General features: G+C 35.7%; 1 long non-coding RNA gene and 1 pseudogene across 2 annotated transcripts in view; one reads left to right on the forward strand and one right to left on the reverse strand.

Moving 5' to 3' along the window:
- Positions 1–13,553, forward strand: part of LOC309857563 — a 62,654-nt gene extending 49,101 nt beyond the window's left edge. The window contains exons 2-3 of the long non-coding RNA XR_014307778.1: positions 4,219–4,278; positions 13,418–13,553. This is a non-coding gene — a long non-coding RNA (uncharacterized lncRNA). The remainder of the gene's footprint in view (positions 1–4,218; positions 4,279–13,417) is intronic.
- Positions 10,390–11,113, reverse strand: LOC309857564 (nascent polypeptide-associated complex subunit alpha pseudogene; annotated as a pseudogene). The gene has a single exon. The product of its transcript is annotated as a nascent polypeptide-associated complex subunit alpha pseudogene (transcript).
- Positions 13,554–25,599: the final 12,046 nt, after the last annotated feature.

Consider the following 25,599-nt stretch of genomic DNA (forward strand, 5'->3'; position numbering starts at 1 on the left):
TCAACAGACAAACGGATAAAGAAGATGTGATCTATGGATACAATGGAATATCACTCAGTCATCAGAAAGGATAAATACCCAACTTTTGCATCAACATGGATGGGACTGGAGGAGATTATGTTAAGTGAAATAAGTCAAGCAGAGAAAGTCAATCATCATATGGTTTCACTTATTTGTGGAACCTAAGGAATAGCATGGAGGACATTAGGAGAAGGAAAGGAAAAATGAAGTGGGGGGATTGGAGGGGGAAATGAAACATGAAAAACTATGGACTCCAAGAAACAAACTGAGGGTTTTAAAGATGAGAAGGATGTGGGGATGGGTGAGCCTGGTGATGGGTATTAAGGAGGGCACATATTGCATGGGGCACTGGGTCTTTTACACAAACAATGAATCATGGAACACTACTTCAAAAACTAATGATGTATTTTATGGTAACCAACATAACATAATTTAAAAAAAAAAAGGAGGGGGACAATTCCTAACACTCAATCTTTGCTAGTTTCTTGTTTACCTCCTTTTAAGAGTAAGCTCATTAGTGGTTTTTTGTTTGTTTGTTTGTTTTGTCTCAACTAAAAGAAGAAAAATAATACACATTATTTTGAAAACTTTTTGAACAGTGTACAAACGTTAGTCAAGTCCACAATGTCTCATCTCTTCTTCCTCCTAACATGGCTAAGTTCAAAAACCCTTTATCTGGGAAAAGATCATTCTCCTGCCACCTTGTGTAAGATTTTGGGTTTAGCTTAGATTATCCTTTCTTTCCTTTTCTGAAAATAAGTTGAAAATATTAATAGCCTCATTTTCTTCTCCCAAAATATGACTGCTTCTTTACCAAGTGCAAAAGCAACCCATTTTGACCACAGTAAACAGCTTGGACCTACTTTTTTGGCTCACTGTTTTAGTGAGACAAGTGGAGTGAAGATGACACACCATTTCCAAATGTATTAATAATTGGTAGACCATACTTCTAAATTGAAGTTTTGTTGCCATTAAACTACGACCAGACTCGCTATAATTACAGAGGTAAATTCTTTATATTTACCATATTTGAAATTACTATAAAATACCAAAATAAAATTATGATTATGTGAAGAGTCTGTCATATTAAGAAGATGACTTTGAAATTATTGCTTATCTAAATGAAATTTCCCATTTTGTAATCTTGTATAAGCTTCCGTTGTCATTTCCTATTTAAAATCTATTAGAAGGCACTCTTATTTTCCCTTAAGTGGGAAGTCAAATGTGGAACAAATTCATCCCAAAGGAACTGATTCTATATTCCACTGAAGACCAGTTGGCTTCCATGTGGCATTTTGCCCCTTGCATATTGTTCATCTCCTACAACAAATGGGGGTATGCTCTTTAGTAAACTAATTCAACTCAATTAGAGACATTGTCTTCAAGGGATAACATCATAGAGACTAGAATGAGAATCATACTTTTGGGAAAATTGGGCCCAGGTTTTTTGTTTTGTTTTAAGATTTTATTTATTTATTTGACAGACAGAGACCACAAGTAGGCAGAGAGGCAGAGAGAGAGGGGGAAGCAGGCTCCCTGCTGAACAGAGAGCCTGATGCAGAGCTCGATCCCAGGACCCTGAGATCATGGCCTAGCCAAAGGCAGAGGCTTAACCCACTGAGCTACCCAGGCGCCCCTGGGCCCAGGTTTTGATGGCTTCTTTCCTCAATCTTATAAAACCTATTTGAACTCTACACACACACAAATACTGTTAAAATTCCGGCTACCTCTATTGCTGTGAATAATAAGCTATATTATTTCTGAACCATGAGTCTGCGTCTTCTATCAACACCCAAGAAACCACGGCAGACTCATACACCAGCTTTCAAATAAGAGAAAATAATCTCAGATGCTTTATATTTTTTGATAGTGTTACCTACTTCTGAACATATGAGTGAACACATATAAAGCTGGAGCCATGACCATTTAGAGCTTCTTCTGTGGAAGAACTATGCATTCACTAGTAAACAAAAGTAGTTTCATCTTTTTTTTTTTTCCTCCTGGACACCATTTCCTCTCTCACACTGTTGCTCAAATTGGATGGAGTCTAAGGTCCTTTGAGGAAATTTTTGTTTAATGACTCAAAATAAAATAGGAAGAGTCTAAAGTGCTAAAAATAATTCTAGATAAAAGGTATAAGATCATGCCAGAAAGGATAGTAATTTTATCTAACAACTGCCTGTTCACCCCTTATTTGTTCATTAACTAATCTCCAAATTCCTGACTAAATCCCTTTTGTAAGCCAGAATGTGAGCTAAAAACTGGGATTTTAAAAAAGTTTTCATTTGAAATCCAGTTAGTTAACATATATCATGTGTACAATATAACATATAGCACTCAGTGCTCATCATGACAAGTGCTCTAATTAACCCCCATCACTTATTTAATCCATCACTCCTTTAAGATCCCCTCAAGGAACCATCAGTTTGTTCTCTGTAATGAAATGTCTGTTTCTTGCTTTGTTTCTCTTTCTATGTCTTGTTATTTTCCCCTTTGCTTGTTTGTTTTGTTTCTTTTATTACATATATGAGTAAAGGTATTTGTCTTTCTCTGACTGACTTATTTCACTTTTAGCATGATACTGTCTAGTTCCATCCATGTTATTGCAAATGGCAAGATTTCAGTCTTTTTTTATGGCAGAATAATATTCCATTGTATATACATACCACTTATTCTTTATTTATTCATCAATTGATGGATACTTGGGCTCTTTCCATATCTTAGCTTTACAAATAATGCTGCTATAAACATAGGGGTGCTAGCATCCCTTTGAATAAGTTTTCTTATATTCATTGGGTAAATACACACCAGCAGGATTGTTGGATCACAAAGGACTTCTATTTTTAAATTTTATGGAAATTCCATACTGTTTTCAAATATGGCTGTATCAGTTTGCATCACCACCAACAGTTCTCAATTGTTATTTTTTCTTTTTTTTTTAAGATTTTATTCATTTGACAGAGAGAGATCACAAGTAGAGAAAGAGAGGAGGTAGCAGGCTCCATGCCTGGCAGAGAGCCCGATGTGGGACTTGATCCCAGGACCCTGAGATCATGACCTGAGCTGAAGGCAGAGGCTTAACCCACTGAGCCTCCCAGGCAGCCCCCACAAGTGTTACTTTTTCACATCCTCTCCAACACCTTTTGTTTCTTGTAGTGTTGATTTTAGCCATTCTGACAGGTGTGAGGTGGTATGTCTTTCTAGTTTTGCTTTGCAATTTCCTGATGATACATGATGATGGACATCTTTTCATGTTATCTACTGAACATTTGAATGTGTTCTTTGGGGAAACAATTGTTCATGTCTTCTATCCATGTTTTTATTGGATTATTTGTTTTTGGATGTTGACTAAAAACTGGGTATTAAGTAACACACAAGACAGGTTTCCTTGAGCTTAAAATTTATTTGCATGAGTATGATTAACAGGAAAAAATATGCATATGTGTATGTACAAGTGTGTTTACGTATACATCTTTCTATCTATCCTCTGTCCCCTGTCTTCTAATTGTGGTAAATCCCGTATGGTGGGGAATGGGATATTCTGCAGAAATATGCTGCTGGATATGTTGGGTAAGCAAATTTAATTGCACTCAGATGCATTGGATATAAGTGAATCACTCAAATGAGTTATTTAATATTATATAGAAACAAATTAAAAATTTATGTAGTTGAAAATAATAGGTAGTTAAAATAATTTTTGTTGTTTGTTGTTTTTGTGTCTTTTTTTGTTTATATATACTATGGTGTGAATGTTTATGTCTCCCAAAATCATATTATGAAATCTAACTCTGGAAGTGGTAGTATTAAAACATAGGGGCCTTTGGGGGGTGATTAGGTCATAAGTGGGATTACAGTCCTTTTAAAGGAGACCCCAGAGAGTTCTCTTGATTCATTCATCATGTACGTTTACAGTGAGAAGATAGCCATCTATGAGGAAGTGGGCTCTCCCTGGATCTGCCCATTCCTTAATCTTGAACTTCTCAGTTCTAGAACTGTGAGAAATAAATTCCTGTTCTTTATAAGCTATTCAGTCTATATCATGTCCGTTCTAGCAGCCTGCATGTAGAAGGACACTATGACCTAAAACGAGAGCAATAAATATAAAGTTTCAGTAAAGTCAGTTGGTACAATGTTTTTTTACTTAGAGAAGTCATGCTGCTTCATGTTAAACCTTGATATTGTATATGTTTCTTGAAGGGCCACTTCTTACTCCTTTGTGTGTTTTCCACAAAGTCCAGGATGATGCCTTACATAAAGGTAATATTTTATAAATACTGTTGGAAATATATACTTCTCTAAAATCTTATTTTGCCTACAGATTACTTGGATCCACTTTGCCTTGTGTAGAATATTTGAAATATATTAAGAACAGAATGTCTCTCTAAATAACATTTAGAATCATCATTAGTTTATGTCTCCTGACTCATTTGTTTATGCAGTGATACTTACTGCAAGCACACTGAAGTTTGTAATATAATTTTTGAATTAATCACCAAGCTAGTTTATTTTAACTTATGAAAAAATAATTTCTCATGTTGGTTTAATTCTGCTCTTATGTTATGGTCATGACATTTTCATTAAAATAAAGTAGAAAATAGAAGTAAATAATAAATGAAAAATAAAAAATAATAAATAAAAAAATAAAAGTAAAACTCTTGTGAAATGTTAAACTTTTCTTACTTATTTTGTTTTGCTTTTCCTCTACCATACTGGCAAAGCTGTATTTTGCAGATAGATACAGTTTTCTAGTTGCTAGGTTTATTACTTTTGCTAAAATTTTCAAAATATAAGAAGTTGAATAGTCATGGATTGTTGATTAAACTCCTTACCTACACATATAAAAATAAAACAATGATGGTGACCTGGGTATTTCTAAAATTGTATTCTGTTTTTCCATATTATGTTTTACAATGTAATTAATAAAGATTCTGCATATATTAACACCCATCCCTTCTATCTCATCTGTATGTCCATTACAGAGCATGTATGATTTCTATTCATTGCTATGTTGTGGTGAAGAGATTGTCTGAATTAGTCCTATAGTTATGCAGGTAGATCTTAAGCTATGGTGCTCTTGTTTATTTGCTTGTTCCTGATCAGTATGTCTGAAAGATGGTAACTATTGCATCAGGTATGACGATTCAAAAATATTATTGGTGCCTGATACACTGTGATGAAATAGGTAAGTCGATTCATAATTTGTTAATTAAATTAGAAAAAAATTCCTTTGGATTTGTCCAATTTTAAGAGTTTTTTTTTTTTAACGAATTCCTTGGGATGTCTTTTGTGTAATATATATCACATGCCTCAAACTTTAAATTTGAATGTTGAAAAGAGTTATCAGAATGAGCCTAGAAAATATTGTTATGAAATATTTGTGTTCCATTATATTATGTTAACTTAGGAAATAATGGTAGTTATTTTTATTAGCATTTCCTACTTTCCACATGCCCTTACAGAAGAGATATCATGTTTTTCCTACTCTTTTTATCGTGGTTGTTATATTCTTCATGATCAATAACAATCAATGAAAATTCATAACATTAATTTTCTTTGGGAAAGTGATATTTTAGCAAGAATCCATGACCAAAAATTTTAGCTTTTACAGCTATATTCATCTTAGTCTCCATTTATCGTATTCTTTATTTCAACAATTTTCACTTAATTTATATTCACAGTATAGTATCTTTTCTTTGTATATGTATATCATTATTTTATCATATACTTTTAAGCTATTTTTAAAAATAATTTATTTATTTATTTGACAGTGAGAGATCACAAGTAGGCAGAGAGGCAGGCAGAGAGAGAGGAAGGGAAGCAGGCTACCTGCTGAGCAGAAAGCCCGATGTGGGGCTTGATCCCAGGACCCTGAGATCATGACCTGAACCGAAGGCAGCGGCTTAACCCACTGAGCCACCTAGGCACCCTTTTAAGCTATTTTTTAAAAGTACAGTCATTCTTTTTTTTTTTTTAAGATTTTCTTTCTTTATTTATTTGACAGAGAGAGATCACAAGTAGACGGAGGGCAGGCAGAGAGAGAGAGGTGGGGGGAGCTGACTCCCTGCTGAGCAGAGAGCCTGATGCAGGACTTGATCCCAGGACCCTGAGATCATGACCTGAGCTGAAGGCAGTGGCTTAATCCACTGCGCCACCTAGGCGCCCCTAAGCTATTTTTTAAATTTCTGTTCCAATAAAACTTGGATTGCCATATAAAGTTAACCACATCATCTTTTTTTTTTAATATAATTTTTTATTTTTTATAAACATATATTTTTATCCCCAGGGGTACAGGTCTGTGAATCACCAGGTTTACACACTTCACAGCACTCATCAAAACACATACCCTCCCCAATGTCCATAATACCACCCCCTTCTCCCAAACCCCCTCCCCCCAGCAACCCTCAGTTTGTTTTGTGAGATTAAGAGTCACTTATGGTTTGTCTCCCTCCCAATCCCATCTTCTTTCATTTATTCTTCTCGTACCCACTTAAGCCCCCATGTTGCATCACCACTTCCTCATATCAGGGAGATCATATGATAGTTGTCTTTCTCCGCTTGACTTATTTCGCTAAGCATGATACGCTCTAGTTCCATCCATGTTGTCACAAATGGCAAGATTTCATTTCTTTTGATGGCTGCATAGTATTCCATTGTGTATATATACCACATCTTTTTGATCCATTCATCTGTTGAGGGACATCTAGGTTCTTTCCATAGTTTGGCTATTGTGGATATTGCTGCTATAAACATTCGAGTACACGTGCCCCTTTGGATCACTACGTTTGTATCTTTAGGGTAAATACCCAATAGTGCAATTGCTGGGTCATAGGGCAGTTCTATTTTCAACATTTTGAGGAACCTCCATGCTGTTTTCCAGAGAGGTTGCACCAGCTTGCATTCCCACCAACAGTGTAGGAGGGTTCCCCTTTCTCCGCATCCTCGCCAGCATCTGTCATTTCCTGACTTGTTGATTTTAGCCATTCTGACTGGTGTGAGGTGATATCTCATTGTGGTTTTGATTTGTATTTCCCTGATGCCGAGTGATATGGAGCACTTTTTCATGTGTCTGTTGGCCATCTGGATGTCTTCTTTGCAGAAATGTCTGTTCATGTCCTCTGCCCATTTCTTGATTGGATTATTTGTTCTTTGGGTGTTGAGTTTGCTAAGTTCTTTATAGATTCTGGACACTAGTCCTTTATCTGATATGTCGTTTGCAAATATCTTCTCCCATTCTGTCAGTTGTCTTTTGATTTTGTTAACTGTTTCCTTTGCTGTGCAAAAGCTTTTGATCTTGATGAATTCCCAATAGTTCATTTTTGCCCTTGCTTCCCTTGCCTTTTGCGTTGTTCCTAGGAAGATGTTGCTGCGGCTGAGGTCGAAGAGGTTGCTGCCTGTGTTCTCCTCAAGGATTTTGATGGATTCCTTTCGCACATTGAGGTCCTTCATCCATTTTGAGTCTATTTTCGTGTGTGGTGTAAGGAAATGGTCCAATTTCATTTTTCTGCATGTGGCTATCCAATTTTCCCAGCACCATTTATTGAAGAGGCTGTCTTTTTTCCATTGGACATTCTTTCCTGCTTTGTCAAAGATTAGTTGACCATAGATTTGAGGGTCTATTTCTGGGCTCTCTATTCTGTTCCATTGATCTATGGGTCTGTTTTTGTGCCAGTACCATGCTGTCTTGATGAAGACAGCTTTGTAATAGAGCTTGAAGTCCGGGATTGTGATGCCCCCAATGTTGGCTTTCTTTTTCAATATCCCTTTAGCTATTCGAGGTCTTTTCTGGTTCCACATCATCTTTTTTAGGTAAGTGATTGTACTTTTTATGTGCATAGTTATTTTGGTCCATGAGTTCAGCTCCTCTTAGGATCATCAAATCTCTGTAAAGTCTGGGTATGCTAGGATTTTCTAAGCAACAATAAAATACATTGAAACCTGGTAGCTTAATTATGATAATGTTTTCTTTCACAATCATTCACAATAGTATTACATTCTGAGTAGCTTCCTTCTATTTGGCAGCTATAGTGTTTGGAAAAACTTGAATTGTGATATCACTGTGATAATGTGAATTAGTCAGGGTTTTTCAGAGAATTGGGAAGAGAAAAAAAGGAAGATATTCTCCAGGGCCAACTCTAGAAGTGACTATTAAAACATCTGTCCAAATTCAATTAAACAAAACTCAGAAATGCCATCTCCAGTGAAATACAAAGAAGATTATATATAGTTCTGGGCACACACAACTCATTTGAGCCAATGATGTACATCAATGAAAGACTGAAGGCCAATCACCACTCCATGGGAGAATTTAAAAACAAATTTACTAATGAGGCCAAGAATTCAGAATCACAAATACTTCAGAACTAATAATAACTGCCTTCACTTGATGTTATTCTATAAGATAAATCCTACGATCAAGTTTCAATTTTAAATTCTTACAATTTTAAATTCTTAAATCCTTATGAAGAAGCATCATTTGAAGGGAGCAGTTTTCATAATTTATCATCCATCAGCCTTTTTTTTAAGATTTTATTTATTTATTGGACACACACAGAAAGAGAGAGAGATCACAAGTAAGCAGAGAGGCAGGCAAGCAGGGAGGGAAGCAGGCTTCCTTTTGAGCAGAGCCCGATGTGGGGCTGCATCCCAGGACCCAGAGACCATGCCTTGAGATGAAGGCAGAGGCTTAACCTACCACCCACGTGATGAGAGAGCCACTCAGGTGCCCTCATCCATCAGTCTTAATTGATTGGAGGAAAATGTGTGGAGGAATAATGCCTTAGGGAGCTAACCTCTCTAAAGAATTTTCAAGTCTTTACCCCTTCAAGGTTTTTGTACAGTTCTGATAGCCTCTAAACATCCAGCTGATTTCTACAGTGACAGGCCTGTTAAAACCTGTCTTCAAACCAGGAATAGAGCTTGAAACATACCAGTCAAGAGCAACTTTGAGTCTTTTAAGGAATTTATCATCATTTCTTTGTTTTTGGTTAATATCTGAAATAGTTCCATATTACACTTGCATAATTTCTCCAGAGCTGACTTTGAAGGAGGCATTCAGTTCCAGCTAGTTCCATATTTTGGCAAGAACTATAATTCTATATAAAAAAAACATATCTTAGGGCGCCTAGGTGGCTCAGTGGGTTAAAATCTCTGCCTTCGGCTCAGGTCATGATTCCAGGTTCCTGGGATTGAGTCCCACAGTGGGCTCTCTTCTCAGCAGGGAGCCTGCTTCCATTCCTCTCTCTCTGGCTGCCTCTCTGCCTTCCTGTGATCTCTGTCAAGTAAATAAATAAAATTTTTTAAAAAACATATTTTATACCAGTTATTCATGTTTATTAACTAAGATATCACAATACAAATAATACAAACAGTTGCTCTTTATTAATACCTTCAACCAAGATAAAAAAATATGTCATATTTTCTCCAAAAATTTTATATCATCTGATAGGTCAGATATATATAAAATTACATTTAAAGTTTAAAAAATATCAGCAAATATTTTCATTTAAATGCAAATTTGAAAAAAATCTACTCTTCCAAACACGACTTTTTATCCTATTTTTTTTTGAATTTTGTCGACAACTGATAAAATGTTTAGCGAGACTATAAATGTTAGATCGAAAAAAATGATTAATACATGTAGGTTCAAATTATTATGTTCCATTAAAAATGATTTAGTCTTTGATGAACTTCTGTTTGGTAATATGTTGTATCCAGATATAGTAAATTAATGATTTATATAAAATTACAGGAAATGACCTTCCGTTCCATTATGAGTAGAGCTTTTAAATGCTCTTTGTCACAACCTGTCATCTTGTCATTATGTAGCATTATGTAGCATTTAAAAAATGTATACTCTTCACTTCGAAGTCTTTTAGAAATCTAACATATGACTTTCTATGGTTTGTGTCTCCATATTCCTTTATTGCCAGTTTGAACAAATCCACATGCTTTGATTCAAAGGTAATAAATACCTATTATTTGGAATAATGATGCTTATTTTTGTTCTCTCACCCTTCGCAGGTGGTTTCATTTTAGCACACTTCAGAGTTATAATTTCATGCTTATTAAAAACATTTATTATGATCTACATAGATGAATGAAACTTTTATTTTATTAAATTATTTGTCAAAAAATCTATTATTCTTAAAAATGTATTTCCTTTGAAGGGTTATTTTAGAGCGTTCAGAGAGGATCTAGGAGTGTGGTATTATGCAATTTTTAAGTAGGTATGAAATGGTTATTTATATGATTGTTTCTTTAAGGCTTATGTATATTGTCCATTATATGCTATAAAATATTTTGAAAGTAAATTTAAAGTATGTTTTTTTTTTCATCCAACAAGAACCCATAACTTTATTAATGATAGAAACAGTACAAATTTCAAACCAAGCTGCAGTTATTCTTTTGGAACACCAAAAAAAGGTCCTCGTTTTCAGATGGATACATTGTTAATTCCATAATAGCATTTACAATATCATTACTGTTGTTCTCCAGGGCTCGGACTGCCTTTGCTCTTGACACATTTGCTTGTGACATGACCAATTTTATGTCCTTAACCTCTACACCGGTTTCATCAACCTCTTCCTCTTCACTCTCCTCTTGTACAGTTGGAGTCTGTGTGTTTTCTTGAATGTTTGAGACAGCTTCACCTTGAACTTTGAATTTCTCAGCAGCTGCCAGTTGTGCTTGCTGAGATAAATCCTCGATCTTGGCTTCCCCAAAAACTATGTAGGTATCTGAAGCTGGGCTCTTGTAGACATCTGGTTTTGTGATGACAAAGAGAATATTCTTAGATTTCCTGATAGTGAATCTTGTAACTCCTGTAACCTGTCGAAGACCCAGTTTGGACATAGCCTTCCGTGCCTTCTTTTCACTCCAGCTCTGTTTTGCTTTACTGACTGGTTCTTCATCAATTATAGCGGCTGCTGCCAGCTGGGCTTGTTGTGTGGTTGCCTGTGTGGAATCCTGTTCCTCAAGCTCTGGTACTGATTCATCACTGTCAGATTCTGTTCCAGAAACTGTCTCAGCCTGGGGCTGTGGCAACTCCTGCTCTGTAGCAGGGACGGTTTCTGTGGCTTCACCAGGCATTTTGTGCAGGGCTAAAGTATGTTTTACATAGTTTATTTTTTGGAAAAAATATTGAAATGACTTATGAAATTCAGTATACACTCAACATTAATTTATTTTGAAATTTACCAGTTGTCTACTGAATCTATTATATGGCAGATATTACTTCAGACTACACTGGTAAATGAAATACTTGGCTTTGTAGAACTTTTATTTTAATGGGTGAGACAATTAAAAGCTATAAACCTTAATAAAAATTGCATAGTGCATTCAAAAATGATGAGTACAATGGGGAAAAAGAAAAATTCGATCAGGGTGAGAAAAATCAAGGTTGCTAGGCAGGGGATGGGGAGCTAAAAGTTTCAATAGGAAGATCAGGGTAGTTACAATGAAGCTGACAATTGAACAAAGGTATGGACAGGTGATGAATTTGCCCAGAACTATCAGCAATAAGGTCACTCCAGACAAAGGAATTGGCTATCTTGAAGGCCATAAGTTTGGACCATGCCTGGCATATCTGAGGAATAGCAAGGAGGCCACTGTGAGTGACTGAAGAGTAGCAGGGAAAGAGGTCACCGAGGTTAAATGAGTGGCTAGATCATGTAAAAGCTTAGAAGTCATTGTAAAACTCTGGCTTTTATATTTGGAAACTTACTGTGTGATAGAATTTCTGCTAATAACTGAGAGTTCAAATGTCCATAAAATTTCAAGGGTTCTTATTCTAGAAAGACAGAATAAAGAAAAAGAGTTCATATTTTCACATGGTGTAACAAATGCTCGGAGATCCAAGTGTAGGAAGCTATGGGAGCACAGATGAAGGCACTAAAATCACACCAATATATTTGATGACTGTGACTATATATAAATTTGTATTTTCTAGATTTTTTATAGTCATGGAATCACACAGTATATACTATTTATTGCCTGGCTTTTCTTTTCTCAGCATCATTACTTTGAGAATCGCCAATTGTAAATAGTTTATTTTGATGTTGAATAGTAATCTCTTTAATGAATAGATCATAATTTGTCTTTTCTCTATTGATGGACATTGATGAACATTTCCACTGTTTTCAATTCTTAAAAATAAAGCTGCTATGAAATTCATATACAAGTCCTTGTATGAACATAGGGTTTGTTTCTCTTGGTTAAATGCCTAGAAGTAAAATGGCTATTTGTGTAACTGCAACATATTTTGCATTTTTTTTTAAAAAAATTTTCAAACTATTTTCCAAAGTGGTGATATCATGATATATGCCAACAACAGTTTAGATTTTTTGTTGCTTCCCAATCTAGCTCAGACGAAGTACAATTAGCCTTTATAATTTTAGCCATTCTAATTGATAGGTAAGCATGTCTCATTATGATTTTAATTTGTATTTCTTTAATGTCTAAATGTTGAGAAATTTGTCATGTGCTTATAAGCCATCCATATCCTTTTGGTGACATGTCTCTTCAATAATTTCCTTCACATGTAAAATTGGATACTCTGTTTGGTTATTAGTAAGGTTTTTTTATTTTTATTCATATTTTAATAATCAGAGTAGATGTCCATTATCAGATATAGAATTTGCAAATACCTTCTCCATCTTTACGGTTTCTCAATGGAGCTTTGATAGCTGTGTTTTTCAAGAAATATGCTCCTTCTTTCCTGGTACACGGAGGTATGACTAGAACATTATCAATGTTGACCTTTGCAAAGAAAATCATGGCTTAAGATATATGTAGTCTGTGGTTGTTGGTAGCGTTCTGTAATATCAAGCATATCTAGTTAGTTGATAATTTTGTTCAAGTCTTACATATCTTACCAATTTGATGACCATTTGTCTATATAATCTTAAAATAAGGGTGTTGAAATTTTTTTCCGTTTCTCTTCTAAGGTGGAAGTTATGATTTTTCTTCTTAGTATTTCCCTATATATCCCCAAATCTGTTATTAAGTATTAAAAGTCAAGAATTATTATACTCCCTGATGAATTCATCCTTTGACTCTTCTGTAATTTTGACGTGATCTTTATGTCTGATAATGAAATTTGCTTAAAATCACTTTTCATTATCTTGATATAACCACCAAAGTTATAGTGTGATTAGTGTTAATACAGCATATTTTTTCTTTTACTTTTTAAAGCACTTCTATATTTAATCTTGACAAAGAAACAAAACAGCTTTTTAACTCTGGAAGCATCATTCTAAATTATCTTTTTTTTTAAATGAAGCAGTAGCAATTTTTGTTAAGGGACCTAAACTGAAAGTAGGTTTAGAAATTTATTTATTCATTTATTTATTTAGTAAAAGATTTTATTTTGTTTATTGACAGCAAGAGAGAGATAGAGAGAGAGAGAGAGAGAGAGAGAGAGAGAAGAAGCACACAAGCAGGGGGAATCACGTGCAAAGGGAGAGGAAGAAGCAAGCTCCTTGGGGTGCAAGTAGTCCCATGCAGGGCTGGATCCCTGTACACTGGAATCATGACCTCAGGCAAGCATCTGCTTAAACAACTGAGTCATCCAGGCACCCATAGAAAATTAAAAAAAAAAGACCTTTTAAAAACATTTTGTTTCTTTCTTGTATTTGTTTTAATATTTTATTTATTTGACAGACAGAGAGACAGGAAGAGGAACTACAGCAGGGCAGAGGGAAAAGGAGAAGCAGGTTTCCCACTGAGCAGAGAGCCTGATGTGGGGCTCCATCCCAGGACCCTGGTATCATGACCTGAAAAGAAGGGACACTTAATGGAGGAAGCCACCCAGACACCTCTTTTCTTTGTTTTTAATATATGGCAACTGATGCTTCCCAGCCACGAGGAGCATATTACCCATTGATTAAATCTTTGATAACAACCTATTTTAAAAGGTGTGTAAATATATACTTACTCAGATTTATACACTTTGTGTTTTCTTCATAGTTTGGGGCTGGACCCCATGGTCACAACACTGCTTCCAGTCTTTGCCTTCCCATCTTTTGATACCAGGTATTTGGTCAGCAAAGCAAATTAGTATCAATATTAATAAGCCCTTGGCACCATATCTCTGGAGCAGGGGTTGCTCTTAGCCAAGGCCCAGACCAGTGGACCTTCCCTCGCTAGTGCTATAGCCCCAAGGAGTAGGTCCCTGCCACCAGAACTCAGTCTTACATGTTATGCTAAGCAGACAAAACCAAAACAGGAAAGCTCCGACAGCTTTCACTGGCATGCCTCATCTCCAACTCCCTCAACGTCCAGGCAGTACCAGATGACAGGGAGGGGTCTTGGTCCAACATATGGGAGGGAAGGAAGTAGCCACAAGCAAGTACCTGCCTCTCTGTTCCTTTCTTTCATGAGCAGGTTGTAAGGAGGAGGAAGAGGAAGGGGAAGAGAGGTGAACTTCAAGGGGTGAAGGCCTCAGGTAGGCAGCTGGCTCCTGCCAGTAGGAAAGGGACAAAGGAGAGGCAGTGAGTCTTTCAGGGAGGGTGGGGGGTAAGGGTTACACCTTATGATGGAATCTGGACAGGAGTAATAGGGATACTAGACATTTGAGTCCACCATTGGCAAGCTGGGCTGGGTGTCAGGGCAGATAGGCCTCCCTGGGCAACGGCACATGAGAGAAGGTGGAATTCTTCTTCTCTGAGGAGCAGGTGGAGCTTTGGGTGTTGGGAAAGCATAGACAGTATTGTTCCAGGGCCAAGGACAGGTCCGGGTACTCCTGGTTGGAGGTCAAGGCCACAGTATGATCCAGGTCTTCTACCAGCAGCTTGAAGGTACCACATGCCAGCCACCCCTCATTATTGTGTATAACTCTCTGGTGCACTTATTGGCTTATCCATCAAATGACTCCTTCAGCAGCTTGAAAACCACCTCCACAGGCACTCCAGGATATGGGAGGCTTCCAGAGTGAAAATTTTGCACAGGATCACCCCAAAAGACCAGAAGTCACTCTGGTGGATGTAGATCTGGTCAAACATGGCCTTAGGGACCATCCACTTCACAGGCAGTCCACTGTTGGTTGTCTTTTTATAGTAACTGATGTGGTGATATCTCTGGCAAGGCTGAAGTCTGAGATCTTCATCATGTTGTCCTTTGTCACCAGCACTTCCCTGGTGGCCAGGTCTTGGTGTATGCACTTCTTGGAGGCAAGGTACTCCATGCCTCAGGCTACCTGGTAGGCACAGGATACCAGGTCCTTGGAGGAGAGTTGCTCTGCTGCATTGAGGCTGATATTGTAACAGTACTCCAGGTCAGGAGGCCTCTGGGCCTGCAGGTACTCCTGTATGTTGTCTTTGGAGGCATATTCCATGAGAGTGTACGAAGGGCCGTCCTGTGTGCAGGACCCAGCAGGTGGATGGTGTCCTTGTGTGTCCAATCATCTTCATCATCTCCATTTCTGAGATTAGGTTTGACCGGTCTTTCTCTGTTGCATCTGACTTCAACATCTTCAAAAACACTTTAGTCAAATGTTTGGATTTGTCTTTGTCCAACCCAATGGCCTCCTCCAACACCACCTGCCCAAAGTAGGCCTGTCAAGGGGTCTGCCTAAACTGACTACAACCAGCCTGCCTCCAGGCAGTTATGAACTCTAGATTATCCTCAAAAACATTAAACCACAAGCTAAAAATTCTCTTCACTAGGTCTCTGTCGCAGGTCTAATTTATTATCTTTCATCATTTATCTTTTTCCTAATTCTTATTTTCAGTATAGTTTATTTTGCTTCCAGGTATTTCCCCTGGTTTCTGCATGCTGTTTCATAGGTAAGAATTATCCTTTCATAAAATTATTTCTTGAGCATTCATTACATCTCTCAGTTAAAATGGGTTCTTTTAAGGTATTGATTCATTTGAGTTTTCTCAAAATGGGAAGAATTTTCAAAATGGTGTTTTCCTCAAGGTTCAGAGTATGTCTTAGCCTCATCTTTACTCTTGTTGAAATTCACTTTTCAAATTCTTGTCCCTCTTTTTATCTTTTTAAATTAAAATGTTTTATTTTTACTATTTTTTATTTGAGTATAGTTGATATTCAGTGTTACATTGGTTTCAGGTTTTCAATATCTCCATACATTATTCTATGATCACTACAAATATAGCCACCATCTGTCACCATATAACACTATTATAATATCATTGACTATATTCTCTACACTGTCCCATACCTCTTTTTAAAATCTCAGATTTTTATGTTTTCTGTTATTTCAATTTTCGACCATCATTTTACTTGGTTACTTTAATAAAATATGCCTGATTAGACACTCTTTGCTGAACACCATAGCATTTGATTTATTGTAGTCTTCTTCTTTTTTTTAATTATCCTATAATGTATTATTAGCCCCAGGGCTACATGTCTGTGAATCGCCAGTTTTATGCACTTCACAGCACTCACCACAGCACATACCCTCACCAATGTTCATAACCGCACCACACACTCCCTACCCTCCCCCCCCCCCGGCAACTCTCAGTTTGTTTTGTGCGATTAAGAGTCTCTTATGGTTTATCTCCCTCCAATCCCATCTTGTTTCATTTACTCTTTTCCTGTCCCCCAAACCCCCCACATTGCACCTCCATTTCCTCATATCAGGGAGATCATATGATAGTGTCTTTCTCTGGTTGACTTATTTTGCTAAGCATAATAACCTCTAGTTCCATCCATGTCAACGCAAATGGCAATATTTTATTTCTTTTGATGGCTGCATAGCATTCCATCATATATATATATATATATATATATATATATATATATATATATGTACATATATAGCATAGCATTCCATTATATATATATACATATATATATGTATATATATATATATATACACCATTCATTTTTTGATGTTTGTTGATGGACATCTAGGTTCTTTCCATAGTTTGTCTATTGTGAATATTACTGCTATAAACTTTTGGTGCACGTGCCCGTTTGGATCATATAGCAGTCTTCTTTACCTCTATCAGAACCCCAGGAAGCTTTATTTATTTATTTACTCACATAAAAAGATGATCCAACACAACGTTTTTTGATGTTCAAATGTATTATAATGCCATACCGCTTTACACTGTGCTTACTGCTCTCTTTCACTGTCTGACTAAATCCTCATCATCACTATGCCATTTAATGAGAAAGAACATTTGAACTCTGAGTTCTCTCCATATCAGGGATTGAAGACTCCACCCTTCTGTTTGTGCAGGTAAAATAAATGTTGATATCGTCTGTTCTGCACATACCCCATCCTGTTCACCAGAATATTCACCATCAAAATATATGCAAAATGAAAACCATCCCTCACCACTTCTATTACCACCCCGCATGCTAAAAACACCATCATATGTTCCTGAATTATTGACTTGATTGATAACCCCACTTCCACACATACTGCACTCCTTTCTCCCTGCAAATTTATTTTGGTACAGCAATTTAACCTAAAAATCAAGTCAGATGATTTTATTCTGCTGTTGAAAGTCTTTTGGTATCTTCCCCTTTCATATTAAATAAAAACTGAAGGTGTTTCAATGTACTAGAAGGTCATACATCAATACGTTCTTCCTCTCTCCACCACTATGAACTCCTCATTGGCCTCCTTGCTTTTCCTCAAAAGTAACAGACAAGCTGTTCACACAAAGTCTATATACTTACTTGCTCTGCCTAGAGCAATCTTTTCCTTTAATATCTGTATAACACTCTCCTTCACTTCCTGGGTCTTTGTGCAAATAACATCTCATAAATGAGATATAACCACCCAACACAAAATAAAATTAACTTTCATCCCAGAATTCTCCAATGGCTTTTACCTTTCTTGTATTTCTTTGTAACACTTATCACCATCAACCATCAATCATTATTCTATTACTGGTTTATTTTCTTATTGGAGACAGAGAGAGAGAGAATTGGGACGGTGCGCAGAGGAAGAAGAAAACACCCCACTGCCTAGAAAGCCTGCTGGGGAGTTACATCCCAGGACCCTGTGATCATGACCCAATCCAAAGGCAGTCACTCAATGGACTGAGCCACCGAGGTGCCCCTCTATTATTGGATTATTTCACTATTATATTTCAAAAGAATGTAAGCTCTTTGTGGTCAGGTATTTTATATGTTTTATTAATTGAAGTATTCTCAGAAAGGTAGCTGGCAGATTGTAAGGGCTCACTAAACTGTATTTTGTTGTTATTATTGGGCTCCTTTATGGGCTTTACCTCTTACGCTAGAAGTCTATCCTTCAGATGTAAGCCATAAGAATAGAGGCCTGCTGCCTGTTCAAATGTGTAAAAAGCCTGTATTAAGTGGGTATTTTAAAAGCTAAATGAATGGCTTAATAGTTGTATATCGGGGGAAAGGGAACATATTTTCCACGGTTTAGAATGGAGTTCTTTTATAGAGTTCTTGTACAAGCCTACACTATTGAACGATAATGGGCAGTTGTACATTACAATTATACAAACACTTTGGTAATTTATATCCTTTTTTTGTAATTCATGACTGGATCATTTAATTCCTTAGGAACATTATAGCATTTCAACTTTTCATGTTCAGTAAACTTATTGGGGTTGCTACCTTTTTTATTCAAATGGAGAAATAGTCATGATTTAATCTAAATAAAGTGTTACTGATTGTGTTGTTTTCTAGGAATGGGTCGCACATGCTTGTTTTAAAGTTTTGTTAAATTCTCAAGTCTGTCACTGATAAAAGCCTTTTGTAGATTAGAACTTGATCAAAACGGAAAAGTTATGTAACACCAATTGTTATACTATCTTTGTTTCCATCTTGCATTGTTATAACACCCATCTTAACTCTATTTAAGACAAATCATTGCCAGATGGATTTCTGGCATTGATTGCATGATATGAAATCTAGTATAACTAAAAGTTTTTGGTTTTAGTAGCATATAAATCAATTTAGAAAAATGTATGTATTTAAATATAAGATAAAGTTTTAAATTATTTGGCAATAGTAAACTAAACTTTTTTTTGGTAAATTTTTATTTTCTCAAATTTCATTGAGCTCTTTTGCAATAAGAAACAAGCTACAAAAAATTAAGGTTTATTTAACCCAATATAAAATTATTAGGAATATAATCATAGAGGTTGAAGTATTTAAAATATTGAACCCAAAATATTTTATTAGGTAAATTCATGAATGCTGAGCATTCACTGTTAAAATATACTAATACTATTGATAGACTGGTAGAAGCCTAAAATCAAATATTTATTAAATATTTATATCCATATCTTTTCATGGCTTGGTAATTCATTTCTCTAGCATTAAATAATTATCCATTGTTTGCATGTACTACACTTTATTTGTCCTTTCACCTATGGAAGGATATCTTGGTTGCTTCCAAGCTTTTGTCAGTTATAGACATCTTTGTGGTATAGATTTCATCTTCTTTGGATGAATACCAAGAACTGCTACTGCTGAATCATCTGGCAAGAAAATGTTTAGTTTTGTAAGAAACTGCCAAGTTGTTTTCCATTCTTTATTCTCAATAGACATGGAAGAACATTCCTGTTGCTCCACATCCTCACCAACATTTCGTGTTCTGTTGTCAGTGCTCTGGATTCTGGGTATGTACTGGTGTCTCTTTTTTGTTTTTATTTGCATTTTCCTGATGACATATGATGTGAAGCATCTTTTTATATGCTTATTTGCCATCTGTAATATTTTCTTTTGTGAGGTATCTGCTAAGGTCTTTGGCTCATTTTTAATCAGGTTTTTCCCCCATTGTTGAGTTTTAAGGGGTCTTTGTGTATTTTTGATTAACAGCCCTTTGCCAGATGTGTATTTTGCAAATTTTTTCTCATAGTTTGTGCTTTGCCTTTTCATTCTCTTGGCATTGTGTTTCACAGAGTAGACATTTTTAAATTCAGTGCTTGTGCTTTTGTAGCTAAAGTTATTGCCAAAACCAAGGTCATTTAAATTTTCTTCTATATTACCTTCTACATGTTTCATGTTTAGGTTTATAATCCAATCTGAGTTAATTTTTGTGAAGAGTGTATGATATCTGCCTGGATTTATTTTATTTTATTATTTTATTTTATATTATATTTTTACTCCAGAACCATTTGTTTAAAAGATTGTATTTTGCTCTCTTGTATTGCTTTTGCTTTTATATTAAATATAAAATATAATTGATAATATATATTCTGTTGCTTTAATCTAGTCTTTCTGTGGTATTACAATATCTTGCTTACAATTATCGTTATGGGAAACTTTTTTTTAAGATTTTATTTATTTATTTGACAGAGAGAGAGATCACAAATAGGCAGAGAGACAGACAGAGAGAGAGATGAGGAGAAGCAGGCTCCCTGCTGAGCAGAGTGCCCAATGCGGGACTCGATCCCAGGCCCCTGGGATCATGACCTGAGCCGAAAGCAGAGGCTTAACCCACTGAGCCACCCAGGTGCCCCATCGTTATGGTAAACGTTGAAGTCAGTCCTCAGTCTTTGTTCTCCTTCAACACTATGTTGACTATTGTGAGTCTTTGCCTCTCCATATAAACTTTAAAATAAGTGTGTTAATATTAAAAAAAAGAACTTGCTGGAATGCATTAATTGTATAGATAAACTTGGAAACCAGTGACCTCTTGAGCTTAGCAGGAGATAGACCATGGACATCAGTTGTCACAGTGGTGCCTCTGGCAGAACCTATTGCAAATCCCTAGGCAAAAGGAGACCTCAAGGATCTGAGAGAATGTCTAAGAAGTACTTGATACATCCCTTGGGTATGGTTTATTGAAGTGTCCACCTGTCTGAAAGCTGGGGAATCTAGATAAGGGAGGGAAAATTAGTTATGATAAAACATATCAACAAACATCAATAAATTTTGTAAAACTAAATGTCATGGCTCATATACAATATGACCAACAGAGGGACCGTCAGAAGGAAAGCATCAGTTATGTTTATTGTGAAATTTTTTATTCAAAATAAAGCAATGTGAGGGGAAGACACAATGAGAAAATTACCATTTTTAAAATGGTTAAACTTCTTACAAAATGGAATAGGTTTTATGTTCTAAGTAGTATATTGAAAAGTAAAACATTGGGGCGCCTGGGGGCTCAGTGGTTTGGGCTGCTGCCTTCGGCTCAGGTCATGATCTCAGGGTCCTGGGATTGAGCCGCGCATCAGGCTCTCTGCTCCGCAGGGAGCCTGCTTCCCTCTCTCTCTCTCTGCCTGCCTCTCTGCCTACTTGTGATCTCTGTCTGTCAAATAAATAAATAAAATCTTTAAAAAAGAAAAGAAATGTAAAACATTAAAAAATAAAATTTTAATTAAAAATTATGTAATTAAAAAAAAAGGTTAAAAATAGCAGAACCATTTTTCCTATAACTTGAAAATACATTGTATATATATCTATCAAAAATCACTTGTTGGGGCGCCTGGGTGGCTCAGTGGGTTAAGCCGCTGCCTTCGGCTCAGGTCATGATCTCAGGGTCCTGGGATCAAGTCCCACATCGGGCTCTCTGCTCAACAGGGAGCCTGCTTCCTCCTCTCTCTCTCTCTCTGCCTGCCTCTCTGCCTACTTGTGATCTCTCTGTCAAATAAATAAATAAAATCTTTAAAAAAAAAAATCACTTGTCATGGGGGCGCCTGGATGGCTCAGTGGGTTAAAGCCTCTGCCTTTGGCTCAGGTCATGATCCCAGGATCCTTGGATCGAGTCCCACATTGGGCTCTCAGCTCAGCAGGGAGCCTGCTTCCTCCTCTCTCTCTCTCTGCCTGACTCTGCCTACTTGTGATCTCTGTCAAATAAATAAATAAAATCTTTTATAAAAAAATTTTTAAAAATAACTTGTCATGTCTGGAATCAGGAGCATATGGAAAAAAATAATATCTGAGGACAATACTTCTGCCATGTTTTGTGCCTTGTTAATATTTTTAAACAGTCAGGCAACTTTTAGCTTTATTGAAATACCTGCTAAGATACCAGCAGTGCCTTTTGGAGCCCTATGACTATAAAGATTAATTGCAAATTTTCAAAATGTTTACTATGGTGTCACTATTTAGGGCCACCACCAAGTATGTTTCAGAAGTAAGCATAACTGTTACTCTTCCATAAGGCAAAAGGGCATATTTTCAGGAGCTCCATCTGCTGTACCAGGAAGTGAATCAAGTAATGATTTTTGTCTATAAAATAATTCACTTTTCCATCTAACATTCCTCATTCCACATTATAATAATAAAAACTAGGAGGAGACTAAAACAAACAAACAACTACAACTACAACTACAACAACCAGCTTTTCCTTCAGTGGAAAAGTAAATATAACCTTATGAGTAGCCTGAAATTTATTTTTAAATATTTTTAAGATAAACGTTTTTGTTAGAAAACCATATATTTTATATTACTAAGAAATAACAGGCAAAGTTTTATTAACTTCTAAAAAGTCTAGTTACTTCTATTTATCTATTAACTCATCTCTTTATGAAGTAGAACATGATCACACCTATTGTATCTACCCAAGTTTGTATGCTTTGGTTATTTTATGTTTGCTATTTCCTTGCTTAATTTTTACAATATTTGATACACAATAGTACCTTTAAGTCCATCTATGGTTTCACAGAATTTGTTTGAACTTTATAAAAATGCACCATACTTTTTGCACTGTCCTTGTTTTACTTCTCTATTAGCTTTCCAAGATTTATTCACTTTAGAGTGTGTATTTTATTTTTATTCCTCCATAATGCTATGTTTACAAATTTGTATTTATCTGTACTTTTAAAAATATCTTAATTATATACCATTTCTCATCTCACGTAACACTCATGTTACTTCTACACTTATCAGATATTATGTAACTGAAAACCACAACTCAGCAACAATAGAACACCATTTTTCAAAATTAAATGGCTTACCAGAGTTCTTTAATTCTATCCTTTATTTGTATTAGATGACCCTTTATTCTGGTATTTGGCATTGTTCATATGGAGAAAAGCTTATAAGTTGATATTCCATAAATAGAAGGATTTATTATGATTGATTAATTATTTTCATTTAGAATGCATAGAATATGGTTGATTTAATATTTCTTTCTTACTCTCTGCCTGGAACATAGTGCTATCTATGTAATAGCCACTAAAATATTAAGTTAATTACCTAGACTTTAAACTGCATATTAATAGGAATAACATACAGAACTCTTCTCAGATTGGGACCCCTGGGTGGCTCAGTCAGTTAAACGCCTGAGCCTTTAGCTCAGGTCATGATCTTAGGGTCCTGGGACTCAGTTCTGCAACAGATTCCCTGCTTAGCCGGGAGTTTGCTTCTCCCTCCCCCTGCTGCTCCCCCTGCTTGTGCTCTCTCTCACTCTCTCTCTTACAAATAAATAAAATTCAAAAAATAAATTCTTCTCAGATAGCTAATATAGAATATCGTCTTTGTATTCATCAAAGGGAAAGTGCCATATAATAATGAAATTCAGACTACTTCAAATTCATTTTTTAACCAGTAAGAAAGTACTGGAAACAAGCCAAAAATGTCTTCAGTGAATTAAAGAAATAGATTGATTTTCAATATCTTAATGTTTCTAAAATATTTTGCAAGATTTTTATACTAGATATCAGTGTAAATATTCATTATACAAGGATATTCTAAAAATAAACCCGAGAAAACTACTTGACATATATGATGACAAAAACCAGTTTGACAAAAGTCAGTTTGGGTAAAACTTACAACACCTACCACCTGAAACTCTTGTTCTATAATTTAATTATTTTAATTTACAAAAATACAAAAATAGTATATCAGAGTAAGTATATTGATAGCTTTGAAGGTATGCTCTGGTTGTGCACTGTTTACTATTTAAAGGGGAATCAAATATGTGATGCTTATGGTGTGACTATATTAAAATTCAACAAGTTCAGAAGCATACGAGGAATAGAATAAAGACAAAAGATGACCCTTACTTATCCTAAAGATAGACCATGGTATATATGTGCTAGTTGGGGAGAGAATCCAGTCAGTAGATGGTTGATGTGGTAGTGGGAAAACAAAGACACAACGTTTTGTTTGAAAGTTTAGCACTATATTTAACAAAGTGAAATTGTGTGTTAATAGCCTTGAATAAAATCCAAAAAATATTTTCAATTCATTGAAGATTATTTAGGAAAAACTTGAAAAATACAACTTGATAAGGATTCCAATAAAAGATTCATAAGCAATACAAGTTTCAGAATTTTTAGTATATTTTCCCTAAAGAGCCATTTGATTTCAATTACAAAGAATTCTATTTGCCTGCCACTTAAATAAGAGGAAATTATTTGGTTTTGTAATAAGTCAATAAAATAAATTAACATATCTTTAGAAAACAGATATGCACACTAATTTAAAAAGAATAGTGCTTAACCTGTTCAGCAAACATTTGGAAAATTCCTTGCCATCAGCTAGCTCTGGAGTTCTGCTAGGTGAGTAAGGCCATGTATGTTACTGCTCAGAGTACTGACGCAAAGCAATTGTCTCCTTCACATCCATTTTTTGCTGTTGATAAGTCATGCTATGTTGTTTAGAGATGCATAGATGGCCCTACATGAAGGCCTTTTTTTGTGTGTATATGGGTGACTGTGATTTAACTTTCAAATAAGAAGGCTCCTGATTTACAATGATTCAACTTATGATATATTTGGCAATGATGTGAAAGTGAAAGTGATTCAGTAGAAACTGTACTTTGAATTTTGAATTTGGTTCTTTATAAAAAGAGCCAGTGACATATGGTATGGTGCCATATTGTAATGCTGGGCAGCGGCAGTGAGCCACATCTCCCAGTCAGCTAGAAGATTACAGGGGTGAACACCTGATATTCTTACAAGCATTCTATATATAACCATTCTTCTTTTTTTTAGTGTAATATTTAATAAATTGCATGTGATATATGATACTTTGTTAAAAAATAGGCTTTGCGTAAGATGATTTTGCCCAAATGCAGGTAAATGTAAGTATTCTGAGTATGTTTAAATAAGCTTAAGGTAAGCTATGATATTTGATAGTTTAGGGGTATTAAATGCATTTTCAATTTTTTATGTGTTTCTCTGTACATAGCCCCCTTGTAAGCTGAGGAACATCTCTATATGAATAGTAGCCTTGGTATGGCTTACATATTATTGGCCAGAAACATCTAGAACAGTACGTGTGCCATATAATTGTCTACAACATCAAACAAGTTTCTTGAAACTTGTGCCAAAGGGGTTATGTCTTTAAGGATTCTTATTTCAGAAGGGTTCTCTCAAACGTAAGATTTTTCAGAAGTTAAGTGAAAATCTGACCAAACTAAACATTTTTCCATTTTCCCTAGTGAGCAAAGATAGCTAAAATCTATCTGCCATTTTCAACACTGTACTCAACGATTGTAATTCTAATTTAAGAACAGATTATTTATATCAAAACCACATGTTGGCCTAATCTTATACAATATTCATAAATCTCACTCAGAGCCTTGGACACTTTTATTTGTTGAGTCTATATGGTACTACGGACATTCATCTTTTTTGACCTCATAGCTTCGTGTATGTCTATACTTTTGAAAATACATGCATCATAGTTCCATTGTTAAATGTCTGGGTTATAAAATGTGCTATG

Source organism: Mustela nivalis (genome assembly GCF_964662115.1).
Source record: "Mustela nivalis genome assembly, contig: HAP1_SCAFFOLD_891, whole genome shotgun sequence".
Lineage (NCBI taxonomy): Eukaryota > Metazoa > Chordata > Mammalia > Carnivora > Mustelidae > Mustela > Mustela nivalis.